This window comes from Rosa chinensis, chromosome 5 (genome assembly GCF_002994745.2).
Source record: "Rosa chinensis cultivar Old Blush chromosome 5, RchiOBHm-V2, whole genome shotgun sequence".
Lineage (NCBI taxonomy): Eukaryota > Viridiplantae > Streptophyta > Magnoliopsida > Rosales > Rosaceae > Rosa > Rosa chinensis.
Window position 1 is genome coordinate 74,981,298 of NC_037092.1, and position 20,658 is coordinate 75,001,955.

A 20,658-nucleotide genomic window follows, 5' to 3' on the forward strand; every position below is an offset into this window, starting at 1 on the left:
GCGCCGCATCAACACCATCGACGGCGGTGCTCCAATCACCGGCATGTCTCATAGGGCAAGAAAGCGTTATGCACGTGCTAACCATCTCAAAGAAGTTTGCAACATCCGCTACGAGAGATCCGCCAAGCTCCTAAAGTCCGGTTGGGAACCAGTTACCTTCAGAGGAGAAAGAGCGAGGGGTGCACTTACCCCACGACGACCCATTCTTGATCGACGCCATGCTCGACAAGTGGTCAGTGGGAAGGGTTCTGGTTGACAGCAGATCCGCTGTCAATGTCATCTTCAATAGCTGCTACAACCAACTCCAGCGGAACAGAAAATTGTTTCAAGATCATGAGCCCCTGCTCAGCTACTCCGGCGATGTCACACAGCCGCTAGGTTCTGATTACATGCGCCTAGTCATCAGCACTAGCCCATGTACGTTGGAAATTCATGCAGAGTTCATTGTGGTCGACTGTTTCAGTTCGTACAACGCCATCATTGGTCGACCGGCACTTAACAAACTTAAGTGCATCATCGCCGGTTACATGCTCCTCATGAAGTTTCCCACGCCCAACAACACAGGCTATGTGAGAGGAAGCCAATAGCTGGCACTGGAGTGCTATTCAACGACTGTGGCATGGTCGACACGCTGCCACAAAATCCTAACAGTAGGAAACCATGCACCGGCACAAAGCATTTTTAAGGACCATCGGGATGACGAGGAGAAATATGTCCAAAAGGAGCCTGTCAACCCAGAAACATCTTTGAGGGTTATCAGCATCTCCGACGAGCACCCTGAGTGGATGGTCCACATCGGCGCTCAGCTGGCCCTAGAGGTAGCTGCTGAACTCACACAATTCCTACGTGACAACGCTGCCGTCTTTGCATGGTCCTACGTTGATATGCTGGGCATCTCCCCTGAGATCATAACACATAAGTTGAGCATCAAACCATCCTTCTACCCTGTGAAGCAGCAGCGAAGGGCCTTCAATGAAGAAAGATATCGTGCTATAGGGGAAGAGGTCGCCAAGATCCAGGGCATCAGATTGATCCGCCAGATCAATTATCCTCGGTGGATCTCCAACCTGGTCATGGTCAAGAAACCTAGCGGAAAATGGCGAATGTGCGTAGACTACAAGGCTCTTAACAAGGCATGTCCCAGGGATAGCTTCCCGCTACCCCGCATTGATCAACTGGTCGATGCAACCGCTGTACACTAGTTACTCAGCATGATGGACTCCTTCTCCGGCTATAACCAGATTAAGATGCACCCCGGCAACAAGGAATGCACCACCTTCACTACCGACAAGGGCCTATACTGTTACAATGTCATGCCCTTCGGTTTGAAGAACGCCGGTGCAACGTATTAGTGGTTGATGAATGCCATGTTCGCCGAGTATCTCGGAAAAATCATAGAGGTATACGTGGACGACATGTTAGTCAAAAGCATCAAGGCCAGTGGGCACGTGGTAAACCTCAGAATCATATTCGCCATCCTATTGGCTTATGGTATGCGCCTCAATCCAGAAAATGTTTCTTTGGCGTCACCGCTAGCAAATTGCTGGGCTACATCGTTAGCGAAAGGGGCATAGAGGCCAATCCTGATAAGGTGCAAGCCATTCTCAACCTGAAGACTCTGGAATGGAAGGTGCACGTCCAGAGCCTCTAAGGCAAACTAACCGCCCTCTCTTGGTTCATCTCTAGACTCACCGACAGGTGCCTCTCATTTTTCAAAGTTTTGAAAAGGACCCACAAGAAAGAAATCGATTGGACCCCAGACTGTGAGGCAGCGTTCCAAAGTTTGAAGGAATACTTGACAGCTGTCCCACTTCTTTCCATCCCTGTACAGGGGGAGGTATTATACATCTACCTGGTGGTATCACCATCAGTAGTTAGCTGCACCATTGTGGGACGAGAGGGCCAGGAAGAGCTTCCAGTATTCTACGCTAGCAGGGGCATGAATGGGGTAGAGACGAGATATCCCCCCTGGAGAAGCTCGCTCTCGCACTCATCGTCACTGCTAGACGCCTCCGCCAATACTTCCAGGTCCATACCATCCATGTCTTAACAAACCAACCGCTAAAGCAAGTAATGCAAAACCCTAAACACTCTGGCAGCCTCAGCAAATAGGCCATCGAGCTCAGCGAGTTCGACATTGACTACAAGCCAAGGACAACCATGAAAGGCCAGGTGGTGGCAGATTTCATTGCTGAGCTCACTGAGCGGCTGGATGAACTCAACCTAGAGGCAGAGGACAACACAGAAACAGTAACCGCTGAGAAACCAGCCCCCCAGCAATAGTCAGATTGGAACCTCCACGTGGACGGCTCCGCTTGTGCCAAGGCCTGCGGCACCGGAGTCATCTTGGCTGGGCCAGAGGGACTGAATGTGGAATACGCGTTAAAATTCAATTTCAAAGACTCAAACAACATGGCGGAATATGAAGCACTCATTGCCGGCTTACTCCTCGCCATCAACTCAGGGGTTGACAGTGTCAACATATTCAGCAACTCTCAGCTGGTCGTTAACCAGGTCAACGACAGTTTTCAAGCCAACGACCCGTAGTTAGCGGCATACCTAGAGTCCATCAAGACATTCCTAAAAAATTCAAGTTCCACACCATCACTCAGATCCCCAGAAAAAAGAACGCCAAGGCTGACTCGCTGGCAAGATTAGCAACCGCCCAACCACACTAAAGCCCGGCGGACACAAGGGTGGAGTGCCTTGACAAGCCAAGCGTCACAAAACCCTGGCGGAAATCTTCAACATTGAGGTAAACCCAAGCAGGATGGATGAGATCATTGAGTACAAGCGTAATGGAACACTGCCAACCGACAAGGTCGAGGCAAGGCAACTCAAGCGGAGAGCAACCCGCTATAATATCCAGAATGGCAAACTCTACCGCCAGGGGTTCACCCATCCAAACCTCCGATGTCTGACCTTAGAAGAGTGAAAGGTCGTTCTTGCAATGATACACGCTGGGGAATGTGGAAAGCACTCCGGCGCCAGATCTTTGGCAAATAGCACAATGCGACAAGGCTACTTCTGGCCCACCCTCGGCGACGAAGCCAGGAAAGTCTCCAGGTCTTGCCACAAGTGTCAGCAATATACTGACCTTCCCCATGCTCCGGTGGAACCCCTGTCAATCATCATTGGCCCATGGGTCCATTCCACGTGGGGCCTTGACCTACTTGGCAAATTGATTACACGCATTTCTATGCATGTAATTGTATCTAAAACACTAGAAATTAGTTAATCCTTAAGTTAATTATAATGTAATTAATCTATTTTTATTTATTTTGTAGTAAATAAGCGGACTTGTGAATTTCGGATGAAATGGTGCGAAAATGAAGCTAATTAGGATTACCGACGAAAAGACGAAGTTGTCGACACGATCAACCATGGTCAATGCAAGTTTGAGAGCGAAACCCGATTAGCCACTTGACAATATATATGGAAATATTCGAGATTGTGGATGAAGAGGAGTAGAAGAAAATTGCAGAAAAGAAATAAAAGGTTGTATTAATTAATCATTAGCTTGATTAATTAATAAGCACGTTGCCTCCAACCATTAGCATGCAGCACCTTACTTAATTAGACCTTAGTTTAATTAAACCTTACACTTGATTAAGCTTTGGTTTCAATTAAGCTTGTCTGCTGCCATCACGTGCCCATTTCTTCCTTCCTTCTTGGCCACTCCCATGATGCCACGTGGCTGTCCTATCTCCCTCCTCACTCTCAGTGATTTGCAGCCACAAACCTTAATTAATCCCACCATATATTCTCTCTTCCTCGCACTGACCACGACCTAATTATCCATATATATACATTCACCGAACAGTAGCCGCAGCTCTCTTCCTCTCTCTCTCCTTCTCCATCACACCACTCCACCATTCCTTCGATTACCCATTATTCTCTCTACCATTACTCACTCTCCTCTCAACTATTCTTCATCATCACTCACCCAAAGTTCATCAATTCTTCATAATTCCAGATTTATAGGTACAAGAGAGAGTGTAATTCCAAGATAGTCATGCTCACTCTCTAGTGTTGTTGTGATTAGTGTTGGTCTCTCTCTTTTCTTTACTCTCTTCTTGCTTTAATTTCTTGTAATTGATGAATTTCTTTGTGGGTATGTTGATGGATTGTGAGTAGTTTCTTATTTGGGTCTAGGGCTTGATGCCCTAGCAATTTTTACCATGTAATGACATTAATTTTTGGTGCTTAATGAAAGTGTGTTGTGGTTTTTGTTTATGACTTTGCGTAATTTTCGATGGGAATTTGTTATAGAAATTAGCCAATTTTATGACTAGTTCTTGCCCTCATCATGAAATTCATTTAATTAGTGGCTTAATTTTATGAATGAGTATGTTGTCATGAGCAAATTGTTAGTCTCTAAAAATTGACTTAATGCCATTTTACGCATGTTAGGAGCCCTAGTCCGGTCTTAATGTGTGTGTGATGAGAATGTGAATGCCCTAGCCCGGATTTACATTATTTTTATACTATGAGAATGTGAATGCCCTAGTCCGGATTTGCATTATCACTCTAAGGCCCTAGTCCGGCTTAGAGTTAGGGATTGCGCCATTTCCCTTTTGTTGTGTGCCAAAATTGTGTTGTTACGGTAAATGATTGCTAGAGTGGATGCCTTAGTACCCAAATTTTGTCCATTGTTTTACAAACCTTTAAATTTCTAGCACTTTACTTTTTTGCAAATTTTAATTTCCTAGTTTTTAATTTCCAAAACCAAAAATTAATTCCCCCAAATATTTGCTCACATTTTTCATTGTAAGTACCATAAGGCCTTGAGCCTACCAATTTATTTTGGTGAGTTCTTGGCTACTTTTTGGCTTCGGGAGACCTAAGCCGTGCATGTGTGAGACTTGGTGTCTCACTTAGCCATTTTACAATTTTTCTTTTAGTTTAGCAAGTGACTTTTGTGACCCATAAACCATTGGATTTGAGTTAGCTCAAGATCCCCGAGGTATGATATTTCCGGATTTAAATATTTCCCAATTCTTTGATGACCGTGTCCTTGTTGCGCGTAAGTTGCATTTTAGGCATCAAATCAAATGGCGCCGTTGCCGGGGATTAGAGTGTAATATCTCTAATCCCTTGGTTTTAGGTTGTTAGGTTACTTGCATTATTTTCTTAGTCGTAGTTAATTTTTCTTTTTGTGTGTAGCTTAAAAAAAAAAAAAAAAATAAAAAAAATTGTGATCGTTTGTTTTACTTTGCTTATTTTTGTTACTTTTTTACTTGTGTGATTTGTTGTTGAGACATTGTGGTTATTTCTATCGAAGTGACGGGCCTTGTATTACTTTGTAGTACATGTAAGACATGAGCATCGATAGCGATCGTCACTTTGCTTGACTTGTTTGCTAGTTTTTTTATTACATTTTCTAATTAGTCGTTAGTTTCTTGAGTTGTTAGCTTTTCACTTATTCTTTGCTTTAATTTATTTTATTTTCTTGTTTAATTGTTGTCTTACCTTATCTCATTACATCCCCCATTCATTGTGAAGCGTGAAATTGGATTCAAGTTGCTTATTTTGTGAATTCTTGAGTATTTCTTACATGGTCATATTTTTGCGAGGTGCATGAGTGAAACTCCAAAGAGACAAAGAGGTCGTCCAAGAAAGCGAGCACCTCCTAGACCAAGAGTACATCCAAGAAGCCTTTCACCGAGTCCATTAAGATCACAACCTACAAACACCATGGGGGAGCGAAAGACAATGAGGGAATACACTAGTCCCACAATTGTTGATCATCCTTCTTGTATTGTGCTCCCTCCATGCGAGCATCATTTTGAGATCAAGCCAAGTACTTTGAGCATTCTACCCATATTCCATGGCATGCCCTCAAATAATCCCTATGATCATATTGCGGAGTTTGAAGAAGTGTGTACTACCGTTCAACTACATGGTCTCAATCCCGATGGTTTAAAGCTTAGATTGTTCCCTTTCACACTCAAGGACTATGCGAGGAAGTGGTTAAGTAAGTTGCCTCCTAGATCCATACGCACATGGGTTGAGATGCAAGAAACTTTCTTGGGAAAATATTTTCCTCCTTCAAGAACTTCCAATGTTAGAGATGAGCTTGTTGCATTCCAACAACTCCCACAAGAAAGTTTTAATGAGTGTTGGGAGCGATTCAAGGACTTGGAGATGTCATGTCCTCACCATGGGTTAGAGAAGTGGTTCCTTGTGGACAAGTTCTATAGAGGATTGATGCCGGATCAAAGGCAAAGGGTTGACACTTTTAGTGGTGGAACTATTGCAAGTAAACTCCCGGATGCCGCTTGGGACACATACGAGGAGCTTTCTCTCAACTCCCTTCAATGGGATGATCTTGATATAAGGAGACGGCAAGTGCATAACAAGGAGAGTATACCTAACCGAGGTGGTATTTATGAGGTTCAAGGGACATCAACCGGGCCTTCTATGCATGAATTCAAAAGGTTAGAAGGCAAGATTGACCAATTTCTAAATCAAGTTAACCGGAACCCTCCTCAAGCACAAGTCAAGATGGCGACTTCTACACCATGTTTGCTTTGTGAGAGCCTAGCACATTCCACTCAAGAGTGCCATTTATCTTCTCAATATCCAGAATTTATGGAGGAGCATGTTAACCAAGTGGGTAGTTTTGTGCCAAGGAACCCAAGAAATGATCCATACTCCAACACTTATAACCCCGGTTGGAGAAATCACCCCAATTTTTCTTGGAAAGATCAAGGTGGAGTTTCTAATATGCACCAAGGAGGAAAGCAAGGCTTTGGAGGCAACCAAGGCCAAGGATCATCCAATTGCATGCCCCATGGCAATGTGCACCAAGGAAACACTCATTTTATGCCTATTTCTTCACAAGGGCAGCAAGCATATATGCCTCATTCTCATGGTCAAGCCACTTTTTCACAAGGATTCCAAGCTCCAAATGTCTTTCCCGGGTTTACACAAGGTATTGGCTATAGTGGTAGCAAGCTTCAAGGTAATTCTAGCTCATTTCAAGGTCCAAATCAAGGCGAGAGCTACAATTCCCCACCTATTCTTCAAGGCATGCCGATTCAAGCTCCAAGTGAACCAAAGAAGCCTAATTTTGAAGAATTGATGGGTGAGTTCCTCAAGGTTCAAACTTCTACCAATGTGGAGACCAAGCAAAACATCTCTTCACTAGCTCAAGGGTATCAAAGTCTACAACAAAGCATGACTAAATTAGAGATACAAATGGGCCAAATAGCCACCAATTTGAGTGAGAGACCAATAGGAGCTCTTCCTTCCACAACGGAGAAGAACCCGAAGCATGTAGCCAAGGCTATTACTACTCTTAGAAGCGGGAGGACATACGACAATAAGGTATATTTACCTTCATCTTCTCAATCCCCTTTGCATGTGAATGCCCCATTTAATGCTCCCTCTCCTACTATATCACCTTCTCTTGGTAATTGTGTTTCCCCTTCCACACATGTTCCCAACTCTACCTCTCTACATTCTAATGATGATTATGTGTTGGTTGAGGAATATGATAGTGATAATCGTGATATGCATGATGGTGCCACGAGGGAAGAAAATGTACCTCGTGGCAATTTGAATAATGATTATTTGCATGCTTTTAATTCAAAGGAGGATGGGAACCGGGGGAAGAAAATGTACCCCCGGGAATTGGAGTGGGTGATGTGGCTTTGAATGCAAAAGGAAGAAATAAGGGGGTGGATAAGGTAGCCGGAGGGGAAGAAAATGTACCCTCCGGAGGAGTTTCTAATGTTGACAAGCCTCACACAAGCCAAGCTTCGGTTTCTCCCACTTTTATTCAAGGCAAGACTACAAATCCTTCTATTGTGCAACCGATGGTTTCTAGAGATATTGTAGATCCTAAGAATGGGAATTCCATGGCTCTTGATAATTTGGGTGAGGCTATGAAGGCTAGGGACCCCAATGAAGCCATAAGTAACCCTAGGGATCCATCAAGTGGTCAAGCATCTACTCAAGCTCAAAAGCCAAGAAAGGGTCCAATTTGTGTGCCTCCTCTAGATATGACGGATTATGAGATTCCATTGCCTTATCCTCAAGTGAAGCGGAAGCAAGAGTTAAAGAAGAAGCAAGAAGCACAAACGAAAGAGTTCATTGAGTTGTTCAAGAAAGTCAACATCAATATCCCTTTGTTGGAAGCCATAAAGCAAGTGCCTTCTTATGCTAAATTTCTAAAGGATGTGTGCACAAACAAAAGAGCATTCAAGGAGCATGAACAAGTTTGTCTAAGTGAGAGTGTATCAGCTATTCTTCAAGGAAAATTGCCTCCTAAACTTAAAGATCCCGGTAGTTTCACCGTGCCATGCACTATTGGGTCAAGATTCTTTGACAAGGCGATGTTGGACTTAGGAGCAAGTATTAATTTGATGCCATATGATATTTATCGAACACTTGGTCTTGATGATCGTAAGCCTTTAAAAATTTCATTGAAAATGGCGGATAGGAGTGTTGTCTACCCAAGAGGGATGCTAGAAGATGTGCTTGTGAAGATTGATTCTCTCTATGTGCCGGCAGATTTTGTTGTTCTTGACATGGCTAAGAGTATTGATGTTGAGGAGGATGAATCTCCTATATTGCTTGGTAGAGCATTTATGGCCACCGCCGATACCAACATTAGTGTAAAGAAGGGAATCTTGACGATGACCGTTTTTGATACTACTATTGGCTTCCGAATTTTTGATGCCATGAGAAGTCCTCTTCACTTAGGTGAGTGTTTTCGGGTAGATGTGGTTGATTCCATGGTGGAGAAGGCTTTCATTGAAACAAGTGCCAAGGATTCTTTAGTAACTTCTATTATGCATCATGGAGAAGAGTTCAATGACAAAAGTATTGAAGAAGATGATTCCACTATTGAAGTTGCTATGCCCACCTCTTCCTCACACACTCCTATTAGCATGCTTGATCTTCAACCGAAGTTGTTGCCCTCTATTATTTCTCCTCCTACACTTGAGCTAAAGCCTCTCCCATCTACTCTCAAGTATGCATTTTTGGGACCTAATGACACATTGCCGGTGGTTATCTCCTCCAAGCTTTGTGACGTTGATGAAGCCAAGTTATTGAAGGTGTTGAAAGAGCACAAAGGAGCTTTGGGGTGGACTATAACGGACATAAAGGGAATATGTGCTAGTAAGTGTATGCATCACATTTACATGGAGGAAGGTAGCAAGCCCTCTAGAGATGCTCAAAGAAGACTTAACCCTCCTATGATGGAAGTGGTCAAGAATGAGGTGACAAAGCTTCTAGATGCCGGTGTGATTTATCCTATTTCGGATTCAAAATGGGTTTCTCCTGTACAAGTCGTTCCTAAGAAAGGTGGAATGACGGTGGTGAAGAATGACAAAGGAGAAGATGTTCCTCAAAGGGTGCAAAATGGTTGGAGGGTATGCATAGATTATCGGAAGTTGAATAGTGCTACTAGAAAGGATCATTTCCCTCTACCTTTCATTGACCACATGTTGGAGAGATTGGCGGGACATTCCTATTTTTGCTTCTTAGATGGCTATAGTGGATATAATCAAATTGTGATTGCTCCCGAAGACCAAGAAAAGACGACTTTCACTTGTCCTTTTGGTACCTTTGCTTATAGGCGTATGCCCTTTGGCTTATGTAATGCTCCGGCAACCTTCCAAAGATGTATGATGGCTCTATTTCATGATATGACCGAAAAATTCATGGAAATCTTTATGGATGATTTTTCGGTTCATGGTAACACTTTCGATGATTGCCTACACCATTTGACCCTAGTCTTGAAGCGTTGTGAAGAAAGCAATTTGGTCTTGAATTGGGAGAAGTGCCATTTCATGGTGGAAGAGGGCATTGTCTTAGGTCATGTGGTTTCTAAGAGGGGAATTGAGGTGGACAAAGCAAAGATTGAAGTCATTGAAAAGCTACCTCCACCGGTGAACATCAAAGGTATAAGAAGCTTTTTGGGACATGCCGGCTTTTATCGAAGATTTATTCCAAATTTTTCCAAGATATCCAAGCCTCTATGTGATTTGTTAGCAAAAGATGCTCCTTGGGACTTCAATGAAGCTTGTCTCATTGCTTTCAATGAAATCAAGAGACTCTTGACTTGTGCTCCTATTATGTGTGCTCCCGATTGGTCACTCCCATTTGAGTTGATGTGTGATGCTTCCGATTTTGCCTTAGGGGCGGTGTTGGGACAAAAGCATGGGAGATTGATGCATGCCATCTATTATGCAAGTAGAACCTTGAATGAAGCTCAAGTGAATTACACAACAACGGAGAAACAACTCTTGGCTATCATATTTGCATTAGAAAAGTTTCGGAGTTATCTCTTGGGTTCTAAAGTGATTGTGCACACGGACCACTCGGCATTGAAGTATCTCTTAGCCAAGAAAGACTCCAAGCCAAGACTTATTAGATGGGTTTTGCTTCTACAAGAGTTTGACATAGAGATTCATGACAAAGCCGGCAAGGAAAATGTGGTAGCGGACCATTTGTCAAGACTTATTGATGGGGGAGATGATTGTATTATTCCTATTGTTGATTCATTTCCGGATGAGCAACTCTTTACTGTTACATCAAGGGAGCTTCCATGGTTTGTTCACATTGTCAATTATTGGGCAAGTGGTGGTACATTTATTCCGGAGGATTGGGACTATCAAACCAAGAGGAGATTTAGAAGAGATGCATGTCGGTATGTATGGGATGACCCTATTCTATGGAAAGTTGGTCAAGACGAAGTTTTGAGAAGATGTGTGCCACAATGGGAAGTTCCTAATATTCTTGAGCATTGTCATTCCCACACTTGTGGTGGACATTTTGGTGGAAAGAAGACCGCTTTCAAGATCCTACAAGCCGGCTTCTTTTGGCCCACATTATTCAAAGATTCTCATGATTATGCCAAAAAGTGTGACCGATGTCAAAGAGTGGGGAGAATCACCTCTAGAGACCAAATGCCTTTGACTAACATCATTGAGGTGGAAATCTTTGACACATGGGGAATAGACTTTATGGGGCCCTTTCCTAATTCAAATGGGTTTGAGTACATTCTTGTTGCGGTGGATTACGTGTCAAAATGGGTAGAAGCGCAAGCAACTCGGACTAATGATGCTAAGGTAGTTCTTAAATTCCTCCAAGAGCACATCTTTACTAGATTTGGCACACCCAAGTTCATCATAAGTGATGGTGGTTCCCATTTTATCAACCGAGCATTTGCTTCACTTTTGAAGAAATATGGGGTTAAACACAAGGTCGCCACTCCCTACCACCCGCAAACAAGCGGGCAAGTTGAAATTTCCAATAGGGAAGTGAAGGGAATTCTAGAGAAGACGGTGAATAGCTCAAGGAAGGATTGGAGTACCAAACTTGATGATGCTTTGTGGGCATACCGTACCGCATATAAGACCCCTTTGGGCATGACTCCATTCCGACTTGTTTATGGCAAGGCTTGCCACTTACCCGTAGAGCTTGAGCACAAGGCATTTTGGGCAATAAAGCAATTAAATTTTGATCTAGCCAAAGCGGGTGAGAAGCGAAAATTTGATCTCTATGAGTTGGAGGAAATAAGAAGGGAGGCTTATGATAGTACCAATTTGTTTAAGGAGAGGACAAAGGTAACACATGATAAAAGACTTGTTGAGAAGATCTTTGAGCCTCATCAAAAGGTGCTCCTATACAATTCTAAGCTTCATCTTTTCCCCGGAAAATTAAGATCTCGTTGGAGTGGACCGTATGAAGTGGTTGAGGTATTCCCACATGGAGCTATTGAAGTCAAGAACTTGAGGAATGGGGAAACATTCAAGGTCAATGGGCATCGCCTAAGGCCTTACTTTGACCATACTTATGAGGCTTGTAAAGAGGTGCAATTCCTTGATGACGCCACTTTGAAGTGAGAAGCAATATGAGATAGACCGGCTTTGAGGTCTCTAAAAAGAAGCGCTAGTGGGGAGGCAACCCCACCAAATTTTGAGAGTTTGATTATCCTTTTTATAGAAGTAGTAGTTGAATAAGGCCTTTTTGGCCATGCTTTTGGAGGTTGGGAGGGTATGGAGATGGAGTTTGTTTTTGGGAGGAGCTTGCTACTCCTGTTGTGGAGGATTGGAAGCTCCAACGACCACAATCACTTGAAAATAGAAACTTGAACCATTTAAGCACCATGGAGCCTAACTTGGAGCATACGCAAAGGAAGTCAAGGCTTATGCCTTGAGGTTGGTGTCTATTGGTCTTCTCCGAAGGTCGTGAGATATGGGATGTCTACAAAGGGGGTTTTCGCATTTCTTCTCCGCATTTAGATTTTTTTTTCATTTTCATAGTTATCTTTTGTGCCTACGCCCGGACTTCACTCTCATGCCTAAATCCGATATGGATTTGGCTTTCGAGCTCACTTTGCAACATTGAGGACAATGTTGGTTTTAAGTGTGGGGGTGAGGGCTCGGGCGCCTATGAAAAAAAAAAAAATTAGATTAGCTTTTTGTAATTATATTTTAGTGGTTAATGCCTTTTCCAACCCCAATGACGAGACATGGACTTAACTTGTTATGATTGTGGATAGATTGAGCATGATCTAGGACTTTGAATTTGTTTTGTGATTGAGTGTATATGTGATCTATGCTTGATTATATGTGTGCACATAGCCTATGTTAGGTTCGTTCATCATAGTTAGAGAAGCATATAGATTATTCGATTAACTTGCATGCCTTATTTGTGAGATTTTGAGCCTAATATATATAGTGTATGCATCGTTCATTCACTGATTCTTTCATGTGTATACAGTTTCATGACATTGCGTATCTAGAACTTGCTTAAGACCTCTCGAGGCTACTTTTAGCTTGCGACAGGATAGAAAGGATTGAGGCAATTAGGTTAATACCACCATGGCCAAAGGAGCATGTGTCCAAAGATATTTATCACTAGATTGCCACTTTGAGCCGCCTATTTATATATTTAGCCTTTTTATTCATTTGCACCACAAATTCCTACCTAGCCTATACACTTTTATCATACCCTTCCATGGTGGTTGGTGAAGCGATTCGAGAGAATGGATTTATGTTTGAGTGCTTCAAAAGAAAAGAAAAGAAAAGTCAAAAGTGTGAGGTTACAAAAGAATAAGCGTGGGGTGAGTGATTTGTTTAGAAAATAAAGTTCTCCAAAAAAAGAAGAAGAAGAAATTGTGAAAATAGAAAGAAAGTTGAAGGAAAAGAAAAGTAGAAGAAAGAAAGAAAAAAAAAAGAAAAGTAAGTTGTGTGAAGAAAAAAAAAAAGTTATTATGTAGTATAATGTGTGTTGTACATTGGGATTAGAGTGAGTGAGTTAGCATTTGAAAGCAAAGTCATATATCTCTACAAGAGAGAGTTGCTTCACCGATTTTCATGGACTTTGTCTTTCCCTATCCTTCATTTCTATTAGCCACTTACCCTTAGCCCCATTACAACCAAATAAAAGACCTCTTGATCTTGAATGTTGTGGGCTACCTAGTGGAGATGAGATTGAAGAGCAAGCATATGGCAGCGCATGTTGTGAAATGGCTTTTGAGTGAAACACATATAGCCCCTAAACACTTGAGCGGTAATATTTAGTGCACCTATGTGAGTTTAGTGGGTTATGTTGGGTCTTCTATATGCCTATTTGATTGTGGTGGATTGATTTGACACATGGTCAATACATGCATATACTTGAGTATCTATTACATGTGCATTTCAATTGCCTTACAAATTCAAAAATCTTATGTTGTGCTTACATCTACTTTATGGTCATATACATAATTAGTTCTCCGAGGGTTATGGTTGGAAAGGCTAATACTACACTTCTTTTATGTTTATGAGTTATTAGATTTTCGGATTATATTTCATTTAGTTTGCTTGAGGACAAGCAAAGTTCAAGTGTGGGGGTGTGATTACACGCATTTCTATGCATGTAATTGTATCTAAAACACTAGAAATTAGTTAATCCTTAAGTTAATTATAATGTAATTAATCTATTTTTATTTATTTTGTAGTAAATAAGCGGACTTGTGAATTTCGGATGAAATGGTGCGAAAATGAAGCTAATTAGGATTACCGACGAAAAGACGAAGTTGTCGACACGATCAACCATGGTCAATGCAAGTTTGAGAGCGAAACCCGATTAGCCACTTGACAATATATATGGAAATATTCGAGATTGTGGATGAAGAGGAGTAGAAGAAAATTGCAGAAAAGAAATAAAAGGTTGTATTAATTAATCATTAGCTTGATTAATTAATAAGCACGTTGCCTCCAACCATTAGCATGCAGCACCTTACTTAATTAGACCTTAGTTTAATTAAACCTTACACTTGATTAAGCTTTGGTTTCAATTAAGCTTGTCTGCTGCCATCACGTGCCCATTTCTTCCTTCCTTCTTGGCCACTCCCATGATGCCACGTGGCTGTCCTATCTCCCTCCTCACTCTCAGTGATTTGCAGCCACAAACCTTAATTAATCCCACCATATATTCTCTCTTCCTCGCACTGACCACGACCTAATTATCCATATATATACATTCACCGAACAGTAGCCGCAGCTCTCTTCCTCTCTCTCTCCTTCTCCATCACACCACTCCACCATTCCTTCGATTACCCATTATTCTCTCTACCATTACTCACTCTCCTCTCAACTATTCTTCATCATCACTCACCCAAAGTTCATCAATTCTTCATAATTCCAGATTTATAGGTACAAGAGAGAGTGTAATTCCAAGATAGTCATGCTCACTCTCTAGTGTTGTTGTGATTAGTGTTGGTCTCTCTCTTTTCTTTACTCTCTTCTTGCTTTAATTTCTTGTAATTGATGAATTTCTTTGTGGGTATGTTGATGGATTGTGAGTAGTTTCTTATTTGGGTCTAGGGCTTGATGCCCTAGCAATTTTTACCATGTAATGACATTAATTTTTGGTGCTTAATGAAAGTGTGTTGTGGTTTTTGTTTATGACTTTGCGTAATTTTCGATGGGAATTTGTTATAGAAATTAGCCAATTTTATGACTAGTTCTTGCCCTCATCATGAAATTCATTTAATTAGTGGCTTAATTTTATGAATGAGTATGTTGTCATGAGCAAATTGTTAGTCTCTAAAAATTGACTTAATGCCATTTTACGCATGTTAGGAGCCCTAGTCCGGTCTTAATGTGTGTGTGATGAGAATGTGAATGCCCTAGCCCGGATTTACATTATTTTTATACTATGAGAATGTGAATGCCCTAGTCCGGATTTGCATTATCACTCTAAGGCCCTAGTCCGGCTTAGAGTTAGGGATTGCGCCATTTCCCTTTTGTTGTGTGCCAAAATTGTGTTGTTACGGTAAATGATTGCTAGAGTGGATGCCTTAGTACCCAAATTTTGTCCATTGTTTTACAAACCTTTAAATTTCTAGCACTTTACTTTTTTGCAAATTTTAATTTCCTAGTTTTTAATTTCCAAAACCAAAAATTAATTCCCCCAAATATTTGCTCACATTTTTCATTGTAAGTACCATAAGGCCTTGAGCCTACCAATTTATTTTGGTGAGTTCTTGGCTACTTTTTGGCTTCGGGAGACCTAAGCCGTGCATGTGTGAGACTTGGTGTCTCACTTAGCCATTTTACAATTTTTCTTTTAGTTTAGCAAGTGACTTTTGTGACCCATAAACCATTGGATTTGAGTTAGCTCAAGATCCCCGAGGTACGATATTTCCGGATTTAAATATTTCCCAATTCTTTGATGACCGTGTCCTTGTTGCGCGTAAGTTGCATTTTAGGCATCAAATCACAAATTCCCAACCACTAAGGGCCAGTTCAAATACATCATTGTCGCCATCGACTACAACAGTAAATGGATAAAAGCAGAACCGCTCACGGCAATAACTACCGCAAAGGTAACTCACTTCCTCTGGAAGAACATCTACTGCCGCTACGGCGTCCCCCACACAATCATCATGGACAACGGCACACAGTTCAACAACAAGGAACTCATATCTTTCACCTCTAACCTAGGCACCAAGATGAGTTTTGCATCTGTCGCTCACCCCCAAACCAACGGCTAAGTTGAAGCAGCAAACAAGATAATCAAGAAGTTGCCAAAAAAGAAGCTCGACAACGCCAAAGGTTTGTGGGCGGAGAAGCTGCCAGAAGTTTTGTGGGCCATCAGGACTACTCCAACGTCTGCCACAGGTGAAACATCATTCTGTATGATGTTCGGCACTGAGGCCGTCCTACCCATTGAAGTCACCCAACCTACCACTCGGGTCAAGGGCTACTGCTCCGCTACCAACGACGAAGGCATCAACCTCGACAAGGACCTCCTCGAGGAGAAACACCACAAGGCCCATTTGCACAACTTGCAAAACAAGCAACATGTATCATGTTTCTACAATGCTAGAGTCAAAGAACGGAACCTCCAACTGGGGGACTGGGTAATGGAGGTTATCCCGCCACCAACTGCACTCCGGCCAACTTGGGAAGGACCATACAAAATTGTGGAAGTCATTAGCCCCGGCACCTTCTACTTAATGGACAAGGATGGAGTCACAACGACCCACCCCTGGAACACCGAACACCTTTGGTACTATTACAAATAGTCATGCCGCTACCCAAGTGAAGCTACCCAACGGGTACAACCCTGCTTTTGTAAACGCTGACATATCAACTATCAATGAAACGAGAAATTATTCAAACCATTATCACCAAGTCCAAGCACAAGAATTACTGGCAACGCCAACAATATTCGGCGGACCATGTCCGCTACATTGTGAACTTGGAACAATTTTAATTCCTTTAATGTTTCATTGATTAACAAAAGCAACGTCAAAACTATAAGCGGTTTATCAGCATGCTCACAACGCAATCATTAACCAATCCATACTTTGAAAAAATTACAGAGGCAAATGGCAAGTACGTCATATATTCAGGGTCAGGACTACCCGCCCAAAAATATTGTCAGTTACAAAAGAAGCCTCGACGACATTACAAAAAAAAAAAAAAAAGTTGAGCAGCAGTCTTCACTGGTTCTCAGGAGCAGCGCACCAACATCCTCACCCTCATGCAGCGGTTGTTGCCCGGCCAGGCGGCTCATCTGATCAGACCCACGAGCAGTTGGGCTCGGCGTCACCACTGTACCATCCGCTCGGGTATGGGTATGGGCGGCCATGAAGTCAGCACGGGAAGTTTCTGATCGAGTAGGAGCGGTCCACTGAGAGTCATCTGCCGCTCGCTGGCCACTCTCTTCGCTACCCGAACGGGCATCCCTAGCTTGCGGTGGAATCACGCTACTCGCAGGCTCCCGTTGACCCAACGACTCGGCGGATTGGGACACTTTCACCCAGTCAATGGCGCCTTTCTTGTTTAGCAACTCCAGGTTGGCGGCGGCACCAGTCTTCGCCGCCTCCATCAAGGCCTGCTTGTATGCCAAGGACTGCTTGAACGCCTCCACAGCGGTGGCCTCGGCGCTGCTCCGCTCAGCTTCCAGCCGAGCAACTGTATCCTCCAGCTTCTTCAGCTCGGCACCCTTGGCCGCGGACTCCCGCTGAAGGATTTCAACCTTCTTCTCCTTTGCCGCCAGCTGATCCTCCAACTGAGCTATGTTCTGCTCTAAGCGGGAGATCTGGTCATTCCGCTCAAAGTCCCACTCGATGGCCACGCTCAGTTTACCGCGGGCATCCATGGCTTCACATTCCGCCTTGGTCAAGCGCCGCTCGACATCCACCAACTTGTCCTGAGCCTCCTACAGCTCCCTTTGGAGACCCTTGATCACCTCCCTCAGCTGTAGCTCGACCCGAGGCTGGCTTGATGTTGCAAGGAACAGCTTATGCAGGCCGACGGACAGATGTCCAAACGCCGAACTGAATGGTGACTGTTGAATAGCAGTCGGGTGACAGTCCCATCCAACCCGCCAAATCCTAACAGCTCATAGAGGTGGAAGAGGAACTCCCGCTCTGAGTCGTTCAGGAATTTGGCGTAGCCAACGAATGAATCTAGCCCGCTCGGCAGCACTTCCCCGGCAACGGCCACAGTCACCACCGGAGCGTCCTTCCTCGCCTTCTTCTGGTGGCAGACCCCGATGGTCACGGCATCGTCTGCCTCCTCCTCTTCTTCCTCGTTGTTCTGCCGTCGCTTCCTTTGCAGAACCCCCCTTGTCGCACCAGCGGCAACAGACCTCAGCACGACCCGCGACTCCAAACCGGCTATGATAACGGGAAGCTGCGGCACCCTCTTCTCTTTTTGGGGCCCTCACCGCTGGGCGGCAACTTTCTTGCTCCTGACATGAGCGACAGTGGCTTGGATCCAGCCGACAACTGCTTGTTCGGCGCCACCAGTCGGCCTTTCAGCTTGGCCAGAGGGAGGGAGGTGTGAGTGGAGTGGCATGGGCAGCACCACCGGAGTTTCTGAGGGAGTCACCGCTAGGTTCTGCGGATCGACTATGATCTACTACGCGGCCAGTCCGGCAGCATACATACCCTCCAGGAAATCATTCAACTCCGCCCGTTCCATTGATTTATCAAAGGCCTCCCGACTGGCTTTGTTTCTAGGCGGTGAATCTTAAAAAAAAAAAAAATTACTCATAACGGAACACAAAAAAAATAAAAGAAAGGAGAACATGTTGGTGGGTAATGCTTACCAACAGCGCGTGTCAGCCTCAGATCAACCAACAACTCCCACCCGGTGAGCAGGCGAAGATCAAGCTGGTTGTGATTCTGCCAGCAGCCTTTTATCATCACCACACGGCACTGCTCTTCATGCGTCAAATTGAAACGAAGACCCGCTACACACAAAACAAAGCAGTGATTAGGAAAGGCAAAACACGGGCACATCGTATCAAAGATTTCCGCCAACTGTGGTCAGTAGCGAATGCCAACAACCTCAGATTGGCTGGAACTCCGACTTAATCCTTTATGTCTGCACCCCATCATTCACTCCGACGTCATATTCCCACCCTGACGTCGCCACGCAATAGGTCGCCCGCTAGGGAGACATCGAATATTTTAGATTTTCTATCAGCTTGGGTGCCCCCTGTCGGCGAGTAAGGTTCACCTGTCCGCTACATCCTTGTCGCCTCACGTAGACAAGTTCATAGAAATGCAGCATCTCTGCCACAGTCGGCCCGTCGCACCCTGATAGACACCAAAGAGAGTTCAGCGCCATCAACAACCGCCACATATTAGGGCAAATTTGCCCGAATGCAAGGTCAAACTCGCATATCAGGATCTAAAGGTTAGGGAGTAGCGGAAAAGTGACACCTTGGCAGAATACAGCCTCATGGACGGCGGCATGCCCCTCCGGCAGAATGGAAGCCCTCTCATCGGCGTTCGACGGACCCAGCTTTACGCCGATATACCCGCTTCACGAGATTGACGACGGCAGCAGTCATCGGCCCTCCCACCTCATCAACCGCAGTGCCGTCTCGGAGGACCCAGGGGGACTCAACGTCCTCTCAGCCAACCTCTCCCTCACCAACGGAGCAGCTAACAGCGCTATTGCTCGCTAACCTGTCCTCACGCCTTTGGAGGCCGGTAACATCCTCCCTCGCCCTAGAACTCTCTGGACGCCCAGTACGACCCATTACAACGTTCCCAGGTATGGTGTGTAGCGGCTCGATGTCTAGCGGATCGGACAGTGAGGTTCCTGCATGGACAGGCAACGAGTCAATAAACATCCTATCCGCCAAGCTGAGGGACACGTCAGACCCGAAATCCTCACTGCTCGAGATCTCTATGACGCTAGCCATCACAAATCCTAAAACCCAAACCAAGTCAGTTCCAGCAAGATCTAAACTCGCCCTATCTCTGTTTTCATCCAAGAACATCAAGAACACCCAAACCCAGAAAACCCAAAAAGCGCCAAAACAAGAACACAGCGTGTGTATATCCAAAACCCAGATTCGACCATCTAGCTAATCCATAAACCACAACCTTTGTCAAACACCTACACCCATCCCCAGAACCCACTCTAGACCCTCAAACACAATAGGGAATAACAGAACCCACTCCGAATACCAAAAAACCGAAACTGACAGAAGCAAACAAAAAACAAAAACCTAATAAAACAGGGACGAGATTCAGGCTACCAACCTAAAAGAAGGAAACTCTGCTGCGCTCGAGGGTGCTCGTCTTCTCTGCAAAAGGTCTTCGTCCTCCAAAGATCGACAGACTTCACGAGAATGCAGACTCTCCTTCTCGGATCTCAGAACGAAGCTTGAAGACGACGATACTAATTCAAGGTGAAAAGTGTTAAACCACCAAGTTTCCCTCTCTTTTATGTCAATGTCAAATCAATCTAGGCCGTCCGCTGAAAAAAGACATCACACCACAGCCGTACACGTGCCCTACACCCGCACTTACTCTCCGGATTAACCGAGGCGTCGCCTCGGTTACAAAATCCATGATTACTATCATTAATGGCCAAGATACGGGCGTGCTAGGGAGACGCTAACCCAATACAAGTTGGCCACGTGTCGGGCGCTGTCAGACGAAGCGTCCATCTGAAGGAACTATAAAAAAGGAAGGCCACCAATCGTCGGAAGTCTCCGCTAGGCGCAACTCGGCTAGCGGAACTTCACCCTTTTTATCTTGAATGTGGAAGTCTCCGCTAGTGGAACTTCACCCTGTTCATCTTGCAAGTGGAAGTCTCTGCTAGACGCAACTCCGCTAGCAGAACTTCACCATTTTCATCTTGCAAGTGGAAGTCTCTGCTAGACGAAACT

The 20,658-nt window shown here is 44.1% G+C and overlaps 1 non-coding gene across 1 annotated transcript; it reads right to left on the reverse strand.

The window, feature by feature from the left end:
* Positions 1 to 6,063: 6,063 nt before the first annotated feature.
* LOC112168525 lies at positions 6,064 to 6,170 on the reverse strand. Its single transcript, XR_002924286.1, has one exon. It is a non-coding gene; the product is annotated as a small nucleolar RNA R71 (small nucleolar RNA).
* Between the last annotated feature and the right edge of the window lie 14,488 nt (positions 6,171 to 20,658).